We start from the raw sequence: 17,076 nt of genomic DNA on the forward strand, positions 1-17,076 counted from the left end.
AAAGTTTCGGAGTCAATTTGTCTACTCAGCGCTTTGTTTATTTTAAGAGTTTTTGTTCTTCCCATTCCCCAGCACCCGAATACCCACAATCCTATCAGATTGTTAAATTTCTGCGGATAAAATTGGTAACACTTTTACTTAACATCTGTCTTCTTTTTTGCTCACCAATTCTCCACACCTAAAAAATGTCTTGGAGTGCCCTGGCTTCTACGTGTCGAAAAAGATGTGCCGAAATTCTACCAACGTGTTCAAGTCGACATATTGTGTTTAAAAAAGCTTGAGACACCTTGCACGGGCCCTCTTGTTCAGGTCACGCATAGTTAGAAGCAACATACTTTATTCTCATTGCGACCCGTATTGAGCCCTGACTTAGTATTTAATCAGCGTTTTCTGTGCTGGGTTTAAAATTTTTGTTTATTGGTAATCCGTTCGCTCGTGGTGAGCACAAAATTGAAAAGAATGAAATGGTAATCCGCCTGCCGGCTACTCCCTATAAATATTATGCACCGACAACCATATTTATCGTTGCTTGCGTTTATAAATTTTGGATGTGTTTGAGGATATGTCAACCTAAGCACGTGCGTAAGGAATTTTCCCATAAATATGACCGGGTGCTAACAGGCAACGCCAAGCGTAGGGGTCTGTGAACACACAAAGACCAGACAAATATTTTTGTGTACGAGCCCCACAACACCCCACACAGGCCACACTTGAACGTATCAAACGGCACGAAAAAACACCGTTCTCTACTCTTACCTTGTTTTTCAAGCGTTGGATAAATTTGTGCTACATGCCCTACGTTAAGATTACCTGTTTCGAAAATATGTTTTTCCGGAACTGTTATCTTACTTTTCTTTCTCTTCAGCCCGGATATGCAACAACATGCAACTACACTTGCACGCCACCGTTGGATACTTTACCGCGGACATCCAATTACCCTGACGGAACCCCCTGCCTGGTAAGCTCAAGTAATACGCTTTTATTTAAAAATATTCTGGGCTCTTCGAAAATATAGTGAAAATTTGTATCAGTGATTAACAGCTCTTTGCAACCCTCACAGGTCTTAAGTTCTACTACCGGGCACCCAAATGCGGTCAATGTTACGTTTTAGTTTTTACTGTAAAAGGATACTGCACTGAATATAATTGAAAACACGCTTCACCAAAACCCACCCAATAGAGACACAAATCTGTGAACATGTTACAAAAAGCCAAACAGAAACAACTTACAACTTTTATTACACGTTGGTAGCCTAGGGGATGATTGCTTTAAAATTTAAGTACTTGAAGCACTCAAAGTTTCTCAGAAGATTTATGGGCGAATAGTTTTTTTTAAATTTAAGGTCAATCAGAGAGGCCCTCGTCCTGCAGTTGACCTGCGTAGGCTGATGATGGCAATGATGATGATGAGGAGGAGGATTAGTAGGAGAGGGAGGTGAAGGAAGAAGAGGATGAGGGGCAGTAGGAGTACAAGTGGGAGGAGCAAGGCAGGAGAAGCAGGAGTGGGAGGTGGAGGAGAAGGGGAGAAAAAGATGGAGCAGAAGGACCGTTGCCACGTCTTGCACGTTTCCTCTCTTAGATATCATCGTCAGCAGCAGCCAATCTACGCCCACCACAGGGCAAAAGCGTCTCCAATAGATGTGCAATAATTTAGCCAAGGTCCTGTGCTAACTGCGATCAACTTTTCCCCGCAGACTTGATCTCATCTGCCCATCTAGCCTTCTGCCGGCCCTTCCCATGCTTGCCATCTCTACGTATCGACTGTTACCTATAGACCACCGGTTATCTTGCCTTCCCAGAACATCCCCTGCCCACGCACATTTCGTCTTCCTAATTTCTACTAATATGCTTTTAACACAGGTTTGTCCCCTTACCTACTTCACTCTTTTTGTCTCTTAATGTTACACCTATCATCTTCCGTTCCACAAGTGATGATAGAAATAATATGGTTTGGACAAGAGAAGAAAGACATCTCACTGTTACATTTTATGGCCTACTAGGACTGGGGACACGTAGGGTTCTTGTTTGCTCTGAAGTAGTGATGAAGGAAAATTTTTATTGAAGATATAAAACGATTCCAGCAAACTTGTCCTATGGAGTAAACTAAGGTAAATTAGGGGCACCAAGTAAAATGAAAAACTCCGCTTGCAATGTAAATCATCAGGGAATATATATTCAGAGCACATGGTCCGCGTGCTTTCTAGTACCACCACGTTTCAGTGTATAATTGCATTTTACGAATGTTGTCAATCACAGAAACGGTTCATTTAGGTTACAGGCTGCACTTGTACGTAGCTAAAGACGCAAAATAGGGTGGCATGACACTACCTAATGAGTTCGAAGACGCAGCGCTTTCAGCAGAAAAGAATATAACTATTGTAAAACAACATTAGGAATGTACACAAAACAAGAGATCAAAATATTTGCATTAATTACCACACCTTCAGAACTGAATTTTCATGATGCTGAAGCAAAGTGGTTGAGAAACATTGTTAAGAAATGGGCCTTACCTTGTAACCTCTGAGGCCTGGTACTTTGTGAAGTCTCGGAATTGACAGTACTGAACACCTATGCCGATATATGGGCCACAAGTGGTTGTCTCTACATGAATTACGAAATCTACGCAGAAGCAATTCCCTAGTACAGTGTCGTTAGGGAGGAGTCCAGGCACAATTCAGTCATCTGTGGCGATATGCAGAATCACGGCTTTAAGAGTAGCAGGAAGGCGTCCACCAGCTCGCACCTGCTGGTTGACGCTTTAATTAGGCATATCAGAACCATGGTATGTGTCGAATAGCGGCAATTGTAAAGACGCCACCATTCTCCCTGGTTTCTTTCGAACCTTCGATCTGTGGAAGTAATCCATTACAGCTTTATTGCTTCTCCTTCACGAAATCACCCTTATTCGTAGCCGATTAACTTCAGCAAACAGGCAAACAAAGGAAACGTTTGTTTGCGGAACGAGGGTGGCGTTCGCGGCAGTGGCCGCATGCTGTTATAGTTGTGGCTTGTAGCGCCAGTTTTAAAAATGCTTTGACATTTCCCTATAAGTGCTTGTTATCGGGGGGTGCGTTCGACATAACCGTTTCAGTACCCTTAATGACACATCTCTCAATTGGGTGTTAAGGTTTCAAGGCCGCAGTGCTATAACTGCCAAAACTGCACCCAAGCTGAACTCCAGTACTCCGTTGACGAGAACGGGGACCTTGTGCTGGCTTATGCCAGCGGCTAAAAGACGCGAAGCTGCCATCGATGCGCAATGCTGTCCAACATCCTGAACGTCGTATTCGAGCTGTCATCGCATTGGTATCGACAATTAATTAGTTTAGAATCACTGGATCAGTCCATGCACAAATAAAGAAGAGGCCAGACAGGGCAACCGATGATGTTGACATCAATGCGCTAGCATGTGTCGCTCACAGGCCGTAAGCAAGCGCCAGGGAAATTAACAGCGCATATGAAACGAGCCCAGTTTTATTTTGAGGTCACTTTCCAGACACAGTTACCCCTCATATTATGTGTGTCGTCTCCGAGAGCAGAGAACAGGCGACTTTCAAAAAACGGCTCGAATATGGCAAACCGGTGCCTTAGCAATGCGACAAGGAGCTGTTATTTCTCAGCAGAGTGCTTTCACTTAAAATATTCACTTTTGTAGAGATTCAATTGCCAACTTGTACAATGCATATTATGGTGCGATCAGAACCACGAATGGCTGTGTGCGTATAAGCACCTAGTATGGTGTTCAGAAAACTTAAGGAGTGGCATAAATATTACCGTATTGTTGCTCTCACTTCAATGAAGGAAACCTTAGTGGAAAGAACTATGCGAAGTCCGCCCTAACGGATATCGCCTCTGAGTTTGTGTCTGAGTTGGAACTGGTTGCACTCAAAAAAGGTCATTCCCGAATGAGGCACCCCCGCCGCAGGTTTCTAACGGGCTTGTAAATTCACTGACGAGTAGTATCGCTGCCAACGATTTGGCCTAGTACAACCACACTATTACCCCCTCGCTTACCCGATATTTCGGTCTCCTACTTTCTCAGGAGATATGTTAAAAATGAGGTTTTTTACACAGAAACAGCCAACCTCGGGGATGTGAATCAACCAGTGAAAATCTCCCTTAAAAAGAATTGCAGACAGATGCTTTTATCTGCCATGAATTTCATGATAGAGCGCTTTTGTCTGTGAATCGAAATGGGCGAAAAGCTACTGGAGCGCGTCATGTAATTGTTCTCTGTGGTCGCGTAAAATGATATTGCTTTTGTGAAGGACTCCACTAGGCTTAAAACCAAATGAAATATCGAAATAAATTAATTTGGTTCATTGATGTTACATGACTGAAAACAGGTAAACATAGAGTAAGGACCAGACTTCATATTCCTAGGCCAGATTTCAAACAAATTGGACGCATCTAGTACAAAAAAAAAACCTTGGCGCAACAATGCCGAATGTTTAGGTACTCATTCATTGTTTATCTAAGCTGTCAAACCGATACAACTTCAAACTCACTCTTGAGAGTTGTGTGTCCTCATTCTGGCGCCGAATACGCTCCTCTGCTCGGTCACAAAAACATGCCTTTTTTGTATCAACGAAGGTAGCGTAATGTACACGGAATAAAAGGACTGGTTCAGACGTACCTGCACTGACGTAGCGGCAGGCCAATGCCTAAAGGTGTCTTAAAATACGCACCTACATGGCTGGCAATGACTAGCATCTGCATTCCTTCCAGTCAGTAAGCAAAAGGTACACCTGGCTGCTACCCAGCTGATAAAGCAGCGAAAAGTGCGCGTACATTTCGAATTGGCCGCCTCAGTATTTATAACACGTTTCCAACATAGGCTGCATTTAATCAACACCTTCTGCGCTCCTCAAGCGCAGAGTTTTTTGAGCAATATAACCTGCAAGATTTCTCGCTCTGCAGGGCGTCAGACGACGACCTTTTCCTGGTTTAAAACCTGTTTTGACATCGTCATCTCCGGAGCTACAAAATCACAATTTACAATAACCACCAAACATCGCTAATTAATTAGTTCATTATTGAAGGGCAATTACTCACCTAATAATTTGTGCGCTCTTGATACCTCCAGGCGTCTACCTAAGCTAGCAGCTTTTTTAGATGCAAAGCAGCTCTTGCTCTCCTTTCCGTCGTCCGTCGTTCGTAGTCCGTCCATCCACCTGCCCGGGAAGACACCGGCAACACTGCCACTCCAGGAGCCCTTAAGGGGAAGCGTGCTCGTCTCGCGCCAGCCCAGGAAGACACCGGCAACACTGTCGCTCCAGCATCTCATGGTCGGCGCTATGTCCCTCCCTTGTGGCGCCGTCCACACCCCCACTGCGCATGCTCGGCTCTTCGCGGGCCGGCCCAGGAAGACACCGGTAACACTATCGGTCCATGAGCCATTAAAGGGTAAGACACCACCGGGCTTTCAGCAAGCCGGGCATGCGCAGTGGGGGTGTGGACGGTGCATCAATGACAAAGGAGGGCCATAGTCCTGTCGCATCTAATAAAATACACCCTCTTCCAGTAGAGGAACCCTGAGTAGTATGCGAAACAGCCATGGGCTCAACGCAATTTCCCATTTTGTAGTTCCGTTAAAATAAATGTGTGGTATTTACCATGGAAACCAAACTGTAACTATAATGGTAGCTACGTACCTCAACCTAACGGAAACGAGGAAGTGAAAACTAATGGGCACTAAAATTGGCCCCATGGATTCTTTGCATACTACTAAGGGTTCCCCTACATGAAGTTGGTGTAATTTTTCAGAAGATGTTCTCGTTTTTTCTCAAACAGCCTATTTTTAAGAATTTTAAAAGTGTTTGCTGAAAGACCCCGAGGAAATAAACTATTCCTTTGTACTAATGCATATATTTTTTTCCAGAATATCAACGAAAAACAGCAACCGCAGGGCCTTGCAGGGATGTGCGTGAATGGAGCCTGCATTCAGTACGACGATGACCGTACGTGTTGACATATTATGTTTTCGTTACACACAAATATATTATAACCTACTTCATAATTATATAGAAAGAAGTATATGAAGAAAGAATTGAGCGCGAAATATGTAAAGAAAAAAGCACTAACAGTTGGCTACGTTACAAGGACGCTCCTACAGTCTTAGTCATGCCCCTATCGTTCTCTTTAATCCTCATCATCAAAGTTTGAACTAAAAATACGGAACTGGCTCCTTGACTGGAAAGCGCGTTTTGCCCCTCGCTGCCCGCAATGCTTAAAAGGGTTGCTCTCCTTGTTTCTGGCGGGGTTATTTTTTGTCGCTCAGTCAAATACGAAGCAGTTGTCTTCAAGGAAAACAAGTTTATTAGAGCGAACTTGTGCTCCCCTAACAACTCAAAGAATACGCATGTGGCGAATCAGCAGTTAACAAAGTGACGTGCGCAGACGAGCGTCGACGAGTCGAATACGCCGGCGTCCCCTCTGCAAGCCTTTATCTCTCGGCGCGAGAGTTTCTGGATCAGTCGAATTGCGTCGACAACACTGTAGATCAAAGAAGAATGTTACAGGCTGGTGGCCTTAGTGAGGAACGCTCTCCCTATCAAATTAGATGACACGTGTGGCATAAAAATAAAGAATGCAACACGCGCTTCGCTTTGGACAGAGATAACACATTCAGGCGCGTCCGGGCAGTAAAAAACGAAACATAAACAAACAAACGAAATACATGGTTCGGGGCAATATGCCTTTCAAGCCTTTGAAAATCTTCTGGATAGTAACTACTTTCATCCTGTTTGCTCATTGATTGTGGGTATATTAAAACAATTTACATTTCCTCGCAATAAATTACTTCACGCTATGCCTAGCTTTTTAAAGGTGTTAAATGTTTTGATGAGGTAATGCCAATTTAGGTTCTCTTATTGCCTACCAATGGTTGAGTGGGCAAGCGTTAGAAAACTATTTACAGGTAACGTACAAATGAAGTTAGTCTGAAAAGTATTACCACTACTACTGCGGGGAGCGATGTTGCTGAAATAGTGCTTTTGTTTTTTAATTAGGCTGCTGAGGAATGCTGATATATTCTTTACAAATAGAAGTGCAAAAGGTATGCATGGTTTTTTTCTGACAACTAAGATTTCGCGCACTTTCACGCGAACAGTGATCTATACTTTTATTTTGTCGTTCAGCATGAGAGTTTCCAGGCACCTCCAATAAAATCTATTAGAGGGCAGGCTAATGCAGCTCCACTGTAGTTTGGTTAGTAAAATTTCAAATATTTCTTTTTTGACAGCTGATCACAACACCTTAAAGGAGAATTTTTATCGGCGAATTTCAACAAAAGTCATAAGACGTGTTTATGCGGTGACTGCAAGCACCGCATAAACGAGGGCCAATAAAAAGACGAGACCAACGCTTGGCATGATATAAACGCGATATTATTAGGGGCCGGAACCATGAATTTTAGCCGTCTGCCACAATAGACCATACAGCCCTTCTAAAAATCATTCCCCCCTGAAATACAAAACAAACTTTATTGTCCACTCACGGCCACCCTGCCACTCTGCAAACACAAGGTAAATGTTCCGCGGCGTATTTCCTTGGTTTTACTGCGAACTGGACCAAGACGTCCTCCCTCGCCTTGCCATGTGTTTCGCTCGGTCTGCGCTTGCACTCTTCGCGAAAGGCTAATTTAAACAAGATAAAGAAAAAAGACCCTCCCCTTTGGCTTAGCGTTTCGAAGTTCTCTTTGTAAATTGCGCGGTAAGGCACCAAGCGCTTTACACTACTGCCGGTATGCCACTTCCAGAAGGAATAAACATTTCGCTATTAAGCTGCTAAAAAACTGTGACATTCTGGAAGACTTTTTTGTCGAAATCATAAATCAGTGCGAATTTGTGCATAGATTGCGCGGGAAATGGTAGGGTGTGTTGTTAGGTGCTTACCCAAAACAGAAATTTGTAAAATTGAAGAAGTGCGTGTTGATTCGGTGCTTTTCAGTGAGAGTTGTGGCTCATATACAGGTGGTAGCGTTAAAATGACCCTGTGTCGTTCACCTGAATGTATTGGGATAAATAGTATTTCATACAAAAATGAGCATCTGACAATTTAAACATTCGCACAACCATTCGAGAGAGTATAAACATTCAATTCTAGATCCTTTATTTTCCGACATTGTGCAGATTTTCTTTCCAGGACATCACCTAAGCACTTACTTGCACAGGCTGCTTCAGTATGACTCGCGGTTGGTTTATTACAGATACAGTCACATTGTTACTTTATTTATACATAAAATATTTTGCTCACAGTTTAGATCAAAATGTTTTGCTATGAATCGGTGACAATAAAAAAACCCATTTTTCAGGACCAAAATTTGTATACTATTTGAAAACACTGAGGCTGCAATTACGCCAGCATAACACGCTTTCGAGTGTTTTTCTTTATTTTATGAGTAAAATATGTCACGCCTGTATAACGACCCATTCAAAAGTTTTATTTCTTCATTTATATTTGAAACCTATGAGACGGCAAAAAAACTTTGTAATAAACATTTTCTCGCTGTCTTTTTATTTCCAAGCTCAGAATCCCACTTTTCTAAACGTATATAAAACCCTTTTTACTTATGATGTGGAGTTTAAGGCAACGTCACCTAATGCTGTCATTCGAAAAAAATTAAACTTTGTTCCATTGGCCATCAAATTTTTTAAAAGGAGTTGTTAACCATAAAATTTTCTTAAAATACTTCAGGTCTCCATGGCCATGAATGGAACAGTACAATCGAGACTAAGGTGTTTTCACGGGACTTCTACAGATGCGAAGACAAAGCCTATTTTGGAGTGAGTGCAAAACATTTCCTTATGGGGTGTCCTTCAGACACAATACAGTCGTCGCACGTTTTCCCCAAGGTTCGGGAGAAGCGTAAGCATTGCTGCCAAAATCGTCCTGTTTATTATATGATGGAGGATTCTGTAAACATTCGTCTGAGGTTAGTGATATCAACTAGTTAATAAAGGCATTTGGCGCGACAAACATGCAAGAATGCGTAGTTTACAAGAGGCAAAAAGTAGAAGAAAAAGCCTGAAGACTGCATTGACACAACTCAATTTTACTGTGAAGTTTTCAACCTCTGCCCGACAAGGGTACGGTCGCAACTATGGCCGTCAGCAGAAAACTCCCGCAAAAAAGTAAAACAAATTTCTGGCACTGTCAAGAATCGAACTTGGAAATAATAGAGAAACAGAGCGACAGCCCATTACCTTACAAATTTAAATACAAGCGCACGCGGAAACGTAGAACAAAGACGTTGGACTGACCCAGAACAGCAGCAGGTTTACTCGCTGCATACTTGCCTAATGGCATTTGAGAGCGTCACGCAACCTCTCGCACCTCTCGCGCCTCTCGCGCCATCCACGGCCTGTGTAGCGGCCATGTCCGCGCCTTCGGTGAGCATTACGAGTTACTAAAAATTAAGGGAAGCTCACACCAACGCATGGCACCTCACTTGCCATCCGTCTCTGCTACCTATCTCGTCGCCAATGCCAGCTGCAGAAGAGACGCAGAAGTGAGATACTCAAACGAGGCGATTGAGGTTCCTTTGTTTTATCAAAAAAAGGTTTGTACTGATGTGCTTTAACAATAATACTGAACCAACCACTATTCACGATACATGCAATGGTTTACCCTAGCAAAAATATCGCTTTGACGTAATTACGGGTGTGGCTTAGTACATTTCACTTGACTCTGGTTTCACTCCCTGTAAAGTTACGTGTGTGATTAGAAGTGAAATTGCATGGGTAATTGTTGTGTGTGTCGTTCAAAGCTTCGCTCTTTCACCAACTTCGCAGTGTGGTTTGGTGCGCTCGTTTAAGTTGTAAAGTTGAGTTTCTTACGGGTTGTTTAGGGAATATTTAATTGCTCACCAACACATATCCACTGGTCTCTAAAACAATCGTACGTGCTAATGTAAGGTTGCTGTGTTTACCTAATTAATAGGTATTTGAGACAAAATAGTTTATCCTCATTTTTTAAAGAAAACCTTCGGTGGAGATTCATGTACAGCAAGTAATCCTGGATTTACTGTATGACTGACGAACCCACCGGCCAACGTACCGAACGACCCACAAACCGACCATTTCCTGAAGAAACTGAAGGACAAAGAAATTTAAAATTTATCGAGTCCTTTGTTATCATGGCAAGGGGTTTTAGTAGGCTAGTGCAATTATTCATGCACTTGAAGGGTAAAAAGGCCGAAAGACGGAATTTCAAATACATACACACCCCAGACGTTTGGGAAATAGGGACATACTTTTTATACGTATCTTTTTTTCGGTTGTAATAAGGTTTTTTAGAGCTCCTAGATACACAAAATTTCATTAACCGTCGAATTGGTATTTTCCAAGAAATAGTTCATATAGAAATGCGGAAAATAAAATTCCAGAATTTCTTGTCCAAAGCCTTCCAAGGAATCAAAATATTTATAAAAATTCTGAATCTATCGGCGAGAAAGGCCGAGCCAACAAAAGCACTTTTCAGGCAAACCTTTCATCCTTAAACGTGGACTTTAGAGACAGAAATCCAACCGACTTATATGAGCCTAATTATGGCTAATTTTGCAACTGGCGTATTATAAGTGATAAAAAAGCGCAGACTCTTCACTTCACTTCACTTCACTTCACCTGACTTCAGCCTTTGAGGTTCCAAAATGTTTTGACAGCTACAGGATACCTTAAACTCATGGTCGTTTCTTCAAAATAAATGGTAAAATTGATGTCTAATTCACTAAGAAGGTCATATAAATACCGATACAACGTGCATAAATAAAAGTTGAGGAGGTGTGAACCCAAGATTAAGTTTTTGCGTTCGAACTACATTTTTCCTAGATTACTTGTGGTGCAAAAATATTCACAGTAGTCAAAGCGCTACAATTTCCTTCTAACAAAAATCTCACGCCGGCACGTCAAAGTATGAAGCAAAGAAACACCGAATACAGATATTGTCCACTTTGTTCTCATATCCCTACTCTTGCTTCTCCTCTCCCTGGGAAAGGGTTTGGGTAGTGTTCTCGTGGAAAGTTTCTTTTTGTCTGGACGTGCTTTAATAGAGCTGGCATGATGAGCAACACTTGAAAGCCACTGCAGCATCTTTGCAGAGGGTGCAACCCAGAACAAAAAGCTGTCCATTTCCTCTGTCCATAAGGCTGGAAATGGAGATATTAGCTGTCCTGCATTGATCCTGTAGAACCGAATGACGATACATAAAAAGCAGATAACTCGTTCATCCTGATACACCCTTGTAATATTTTACTACTGTTATGTTTCAAGTGATGAATTCAAAATTAGAATTGAATATTCAGCCATGAAGATTTCGTATTGGATCGCAGGTTTGATTTATTAACGTCAGAACTTTAGCTATAAACAAGAAAATGCTAATTTCATACTGTTGAATGTATGCACCATGACATTCGGTGAAATACCGATATGTAACCCCCATGTCGTCCTATTGTTCTGCAGTCGCAAGTGTACCCAAATTGATAGAGTACCCCTTACGGACACAGCACAATGTCTGATATCCCTCCAAACAAAAACTACTCTTTCGTGGACTTGAAAAATATAAATTGCGTTTCCCTCTAACGTAAAAAATTTTGATAAACGTTTCTCTTCTGGGTGTCACTCCCATGCGGATGGCCACAATCGCAGAAGAAAACGACGTATCCGCTGCATCGCACCACAAGCTATCATTGCCATTGTTCACTGGTCAGTCATCGCCATTAAAGAGACGTTCCATGAGAGTGTAAGATGGCTCCGTTCTCCGGCGGTTGAACCGCAACGAGTCGCTCGCTCGGCGACAACGGCTTCTATTGAGCTTCCTATACGGGAGTACAACAAAATAAATCCGTCTTTATTGACCTGCACCGAGGGGTAGATTGCTGTAGTTAGCATTAAACCTAAAAGGGGCGACTAATATGCTTTATTCGTGCTGCAAAAAGATAATCGCCCCCAAAACACGAAGGTTAAGGCGTGCGGGGACCGATCCAAAGTTGCACATGTCTGCGCACCTTTGCGCTGGGTTTCGGGGGCTTCGTTTCGTCGTCTTGGCGCCGTCGGGTGGATACCGACCATTTGGGCTGACCTTCCACAGGTGACTATAGCGTCGTACTCGCCATGACTGGCCTTTAGTGAGGGGAGGGGGGAAGATGGTTGGTTTCAGCCGTAGACTGCCGTGGTGCTCAGCGAACAGCAAAGCCGTCAGTAAATGTACAATCCCGCGGAAAATGTGCGCGTAGACGGATGAAATAGCTGCAATAGAGACCTGAAGGTGTTGTGTGAATCGCGATGCGATACTCACTGGATGGAAGTTCACAAAGAGTGTCCTTGTGTGCTTCCTTTTATAATGCACCACTTTCAGCAAAAGTTAGCCCAACATGCAGACCAGGCGCATCTGGATTGAAACTCTCCAAAAGACGAATTTTGTTCAAAGAATATTGGCAAGGGTGACTTTTATAACAGTAACGGAAGGCTGCTGGCAAGCGTAGTGAAGAACTCAACATTCGGTCTCTGTACGCTTCTTCTAAACCCTGCCTCCTGTTACGTTTACGCGTTCCTGTCGTGGCCTCGCAACGAAACCAGTCAGTTAGTTGGCGTATTATGGCTAAAAAAATAGCGCTCACTGAACACGCAAAGGAAAGAAGAAAATGAACGTGCGTTGTTCGATGTCCTTACTTGACAACGTGAGGGTTCAAGCTAGTTGGTACTCCATAGTGCAAATTTAAAGCGCAACAAATTAACACAGAAGACGAAGCACACAAGGACAAGCGATACTTTCAACTGGAAATTTTATTTACGAAAACAACATATATCAACTAAATGGTGAGAAAATACAAAAAAGTGCATGTGCGCACCGCACTAAACTTGAGTATGTGCGCACTGTACAGGCGCGTACACGCTCCTTATGCCATGGGCGTACCCAGGAATACCAGCTCTTTCGCCCAAGAAGATACGGAGATCGTGCTCACACAATCTTCGGCGCAACGATGTATCTCAGCCGCCTCCACAATCTCCCGTGTGCGCTGATCGGGATCGCGTAAGACAACTGTACATTCTTTAAATCGAGGCAAACACTTGCAGTTCTGGCAGTCACTGGCGAGGTTCCCGCCTGTGCCTTTTTCCGCTCGATTGGCATGCTCACGGAGGCGTTGATTAAGGCACCGTCCTGTTTGTCCAACCTAGGCCCTATGGCAAGACAATGGGAGCTTATACTCCCCTCCCGCAGTGCAATCAACGTACTGATTTTGGTGCTTAACCCCGCACTTTTTCTTTCCTTTCGAAACCGAGCACGTAACAGTGCAAAGCCGCGAGTGTTTTTCCGGAGCAGACATCACAACTTTGACGTCAACCCTTCCACCAATCTTTTTAGGATTGTGTGAAATGCCGTGTCCGTACGGAAAAACCACCACTTTGTTAGGTTGGTGGGTCGCCTGGTTATTTTGGTCACCTTGCTTGATGCCAGCCCGTCTTTGCTTTGAGCAAAGTGCGTCGGCCACCGCTACGACCACGTTTGCGGGGTAACCAGCCGACATTAGGCGACGCCCTTTAAATGGAAACTGGTGTCAATAAGGTGTTCGCATGTTTTGTTCAAGGCACTGTTGAGACACTGGACTGTTGGGACGAACTCGACACACCTTACTTGGCGTGTCCAGTTCGAGCTATTTTGTAAGGCGGACATGACTCAGCGTGGCAAACCCAATTGTTAAGCTATCCGATCGGGTTTGTCACTCCCTGATTATTTTCGAGTTTTCGCAAGCGCATATGAGCTGTGCCGCGGCGTAAAATATCTGGTCACGCGTTACTTAAAGGGCACAAATGCCTTCAACGTCGGCGCACTCGGAGCTCCGTCATCCTTTCGACGCTGCCGCGAACCTATATCGTTTCTCCTCGTGACGAGCGTAAAAACGTGGCTTCTGTAAGAATTGCGTGTGTTTGGTCGCACTGCAGGCCTATGCTGTACATATTGGCGCAACCCGAGCTAAAACGTAGCGGCAGTTGTGTGAGGCCCGAGGCTGTGGCTTCGACGTTATTTACCCCTCTGTTAATAATGCGTGTGTGAACGCATCCGCACCTGCTCGTGAGATAAAAGTGCGGCGATTAGCGGGTCATAGCCATTTTGTTTCCGTTAGGGAACGGCAACGTTTCGAGATGGACGGCTAAGTTGCATTAAGCTGATGCAACCGAACAGCACATAGGGCCGAACAGCAGATAGGGCAGAACTGCAAATAGGGGCGTTAGGGGGCAGCATATGGCGGGATTTATTATTATTTTTGACGGGTGCAGATAAACGAAGTGCTGTCGTTGTCTGGCCAGGTGTGAAGATGAGAAGCAATGACAACTTGAAGCGACCTTGCACTCTCCTTGCTTAACCTCATGTGATGTTAGCCTTCAGAAGTGACAAGGGAAGGGGGTTGTGACGTCATGCCGGGGGCTGCGTAATACATCCCGGCGTGCGGCACACGCGCCGAAGGTTGCCACGCCTGACATACACGGTTGCTGTGCAGCAACACATAGAAAAGAAATGCTTTAAAACAGTTATGAAAAGTGTGAACACAAGTTCAGCGAAGGGCGCCAGTCAGACTAGCGAATTAAGAACGTTAAAGGGGCATTTTGTGTCACTAAGTAGTCTGTAAAGGTTGTTTAAAGACATGTACGCGTCCCATAAGACCCCATTTACAGCGAAATTTTAATTATAGTAGAGCCCCCCCTATTACGTTTCTCATCGCTGAGTTTTCCTGGCTGCTAGGTTGCTACTGTGTATTCCAGGCGCAGCTAACTTAGAGACGCATGTATTAAAATCCTCACTTTTATTTCGTGGCTCAGAGTACGCTACCGGATCATTTGTCGCAAGCGGTCACTCCGAAGCCGCCAGAGCAACATCTGGGGACCACAACTTTGACGTTTGGCGAGCTTCGGCCACGCTTGTTTAAGGAACTGACTGCATGAAGCCACACCCGGCTGGGATTTATCAGCAATTGATGGCAACATGTTTCTTTATACTATCACCAACATCCTCCCGCTTAAAACGGGAGTTTCACTTCGGAATGCCGGAAATGCGTGTTTGTCATAAAGACCGACCGCAAGAATAGCACATGCTCTCTTAGTCATCGTACGTTTCAAGCTTTGAGAACAACGTTGAACTTGCAACCGCCAACTCTGTCGTGCCTTGACGGTGTTGCGGAAACGGAAGGCGCTCTATCTTCAGAAGAAGCTCAACATCCTTAACGCAGTACACAAGCAGCCAGCCCCGGAAAGTGTTCACATCACCAGGAATCTTGCATATCCTCTCCGCGGTGTTTTCCAGCAATTTAAAAAAGTGCCATCCTACATTTTCGAGTTTTTTAAGGTTGGAAAGCCAAAGTAGCAGAAAGACACGTTTTTAAGATAAAGCTATGCTATCCTTGTTTATTTTCGAAGGATTCCTCCCTGCTGCCTTTTCTTGGTTGTTATATTTTCGTTTCGTGGTCCGGTGAAAAATGTATGAACAGGGTTCCACTTTATATTCCTACATTCGCCAATAACGCCGCTCCGGCACTCCTTCGATGCGCCCGGCCGCATGGTTCCCAATCAGATTGGAGTCCATTTCGCCCGTAGACGAGCAACAAGTCACCAAACTTAGCCATTTCTTCTTTACACTTCGCCAAAAATGTCGCCACACTTGATATCTGTGGGAGCAACTAAAAATAAAATCTTCCAATTTGGTATAATTTGCTTTAAGATGAGCACTGTTCAAAACACTTACATTATATTGACCTTTCTCAACGCAAGTCGCATCGTCCGCTTCAAAATTCCTGGTTCTTCGACTAGGGTTTAGATGGCGCCGCAAGGCTAGCCCAGTTATCATCGTCATCTAAAGTTCCTTCATTACTATGTGGGAAGGAACTGCGATACATGTAAAGGAGATAACACGTCGAGCCTGATACCCCCTTAAAATCGAAGTCACGGATTGAAAGTCCGCATTGATTTCGAGTCCTCACGACGTCGTACTCGATAGTACGTTCCACTTAACGTGAGTACTTCCGCTATACTGAAACGAACGTGAATTTCACACTCTTGAGTTTATGGAGCACCACATTCGGATTGAAGGGCGATATGTAATGCCCATGTGGTCGAATTAGTAGTTCTGCAGGTGCAAGTGTACTGACACAATTGGAGAACCTAGCGGCGAAACAATGCGCCACGGCTGATACATTTGCCAAAAAAAATCTGCTGTTTTGAAGACTTGAAGAACGTAAGTTAAGTTTTCTTTTAAAATAAAACCTGCAGATCTCCAGAATTTTTTTCTCTCAGGCTTCCTGTAGAAGCCTTTCTATGGAGGGCCACTCCTCATACGGCCCTTTTCATGCCTTGCCGCCCACGAGTTTCATGGCATAAATTCTTGTTCATGCACATGCCCGGTGTGGACGAAAACCTCTGCAATCTCGTACCACATTTTAAATCTAAATGATTCATCCTTGCTTCAAAACGACAAGCGCGCCCTAGACACTGGCGTTTTGGCATACGGGGACTGATCCTGTGTCCCAGGTATATGCCGAAGTTGGTGCTCGGTGTCCCGGTCTTCATGTTGCTCTCTGAGCTCTCTCCAGTGCGGGACATTGTTTTCAGAGTGGCTAAACATAGATAAGTTTGTTTATGCTGTGAATGATACTTCAAAGGGGCTTGCGTGGATTTGGGGGAGCCGCAATAGGTGAGAGCCTACGTGGCTGAAGAAAGGGTGTGGTAGAAGATTTATACCTCGAAGGCAGGAGGAAGTTTTGGGCGGTGTCTCTGTGCCATGATAGAAGATCGTGATTGCTGGGGTAGCGTGGGTAGTACTATAGTGAACTAAGTAGCGGTAGTCGGGCGAGGACAGTCGGCGCTACGAGGCTCTTCGCACGGACATCACAAGGCGGCACCGCAGCGCCTGTCATCTGAAGAACAACACAGTGCACGCTTGCTTGCCGTTAATTCGAAGGAAGAGTCTCCGGATGTCGCTTGACTCCCGGATGCCCGGATTTCCCCCATTTTCTACGAAAGCACAAATGCTTTTGTTTCGAAAGCTACAAGCCGAGCGGTTCCAAGTACGAACCTGTCATCGGGAAAGT

Source organism: Haemaphysalis longicornis, unplaced genomic scaffold (genome assembly GCF_048455015.1).
Source record: "Haemaphysalis longicornis isolate Haplotype H1 unplaced genomic scaffold, Haemaphysalis longicornis Haplotype H1 scaffold_6, whole genome shotgun sequence".
NCBI classification, from domain to species: domain Eukaryota; kingdom Metazoa; phylum Arthropoda; class Arachnida; order Ixodida; family Ixodidae; genus Haemaphysalis; species Haemaphysalis longicornis.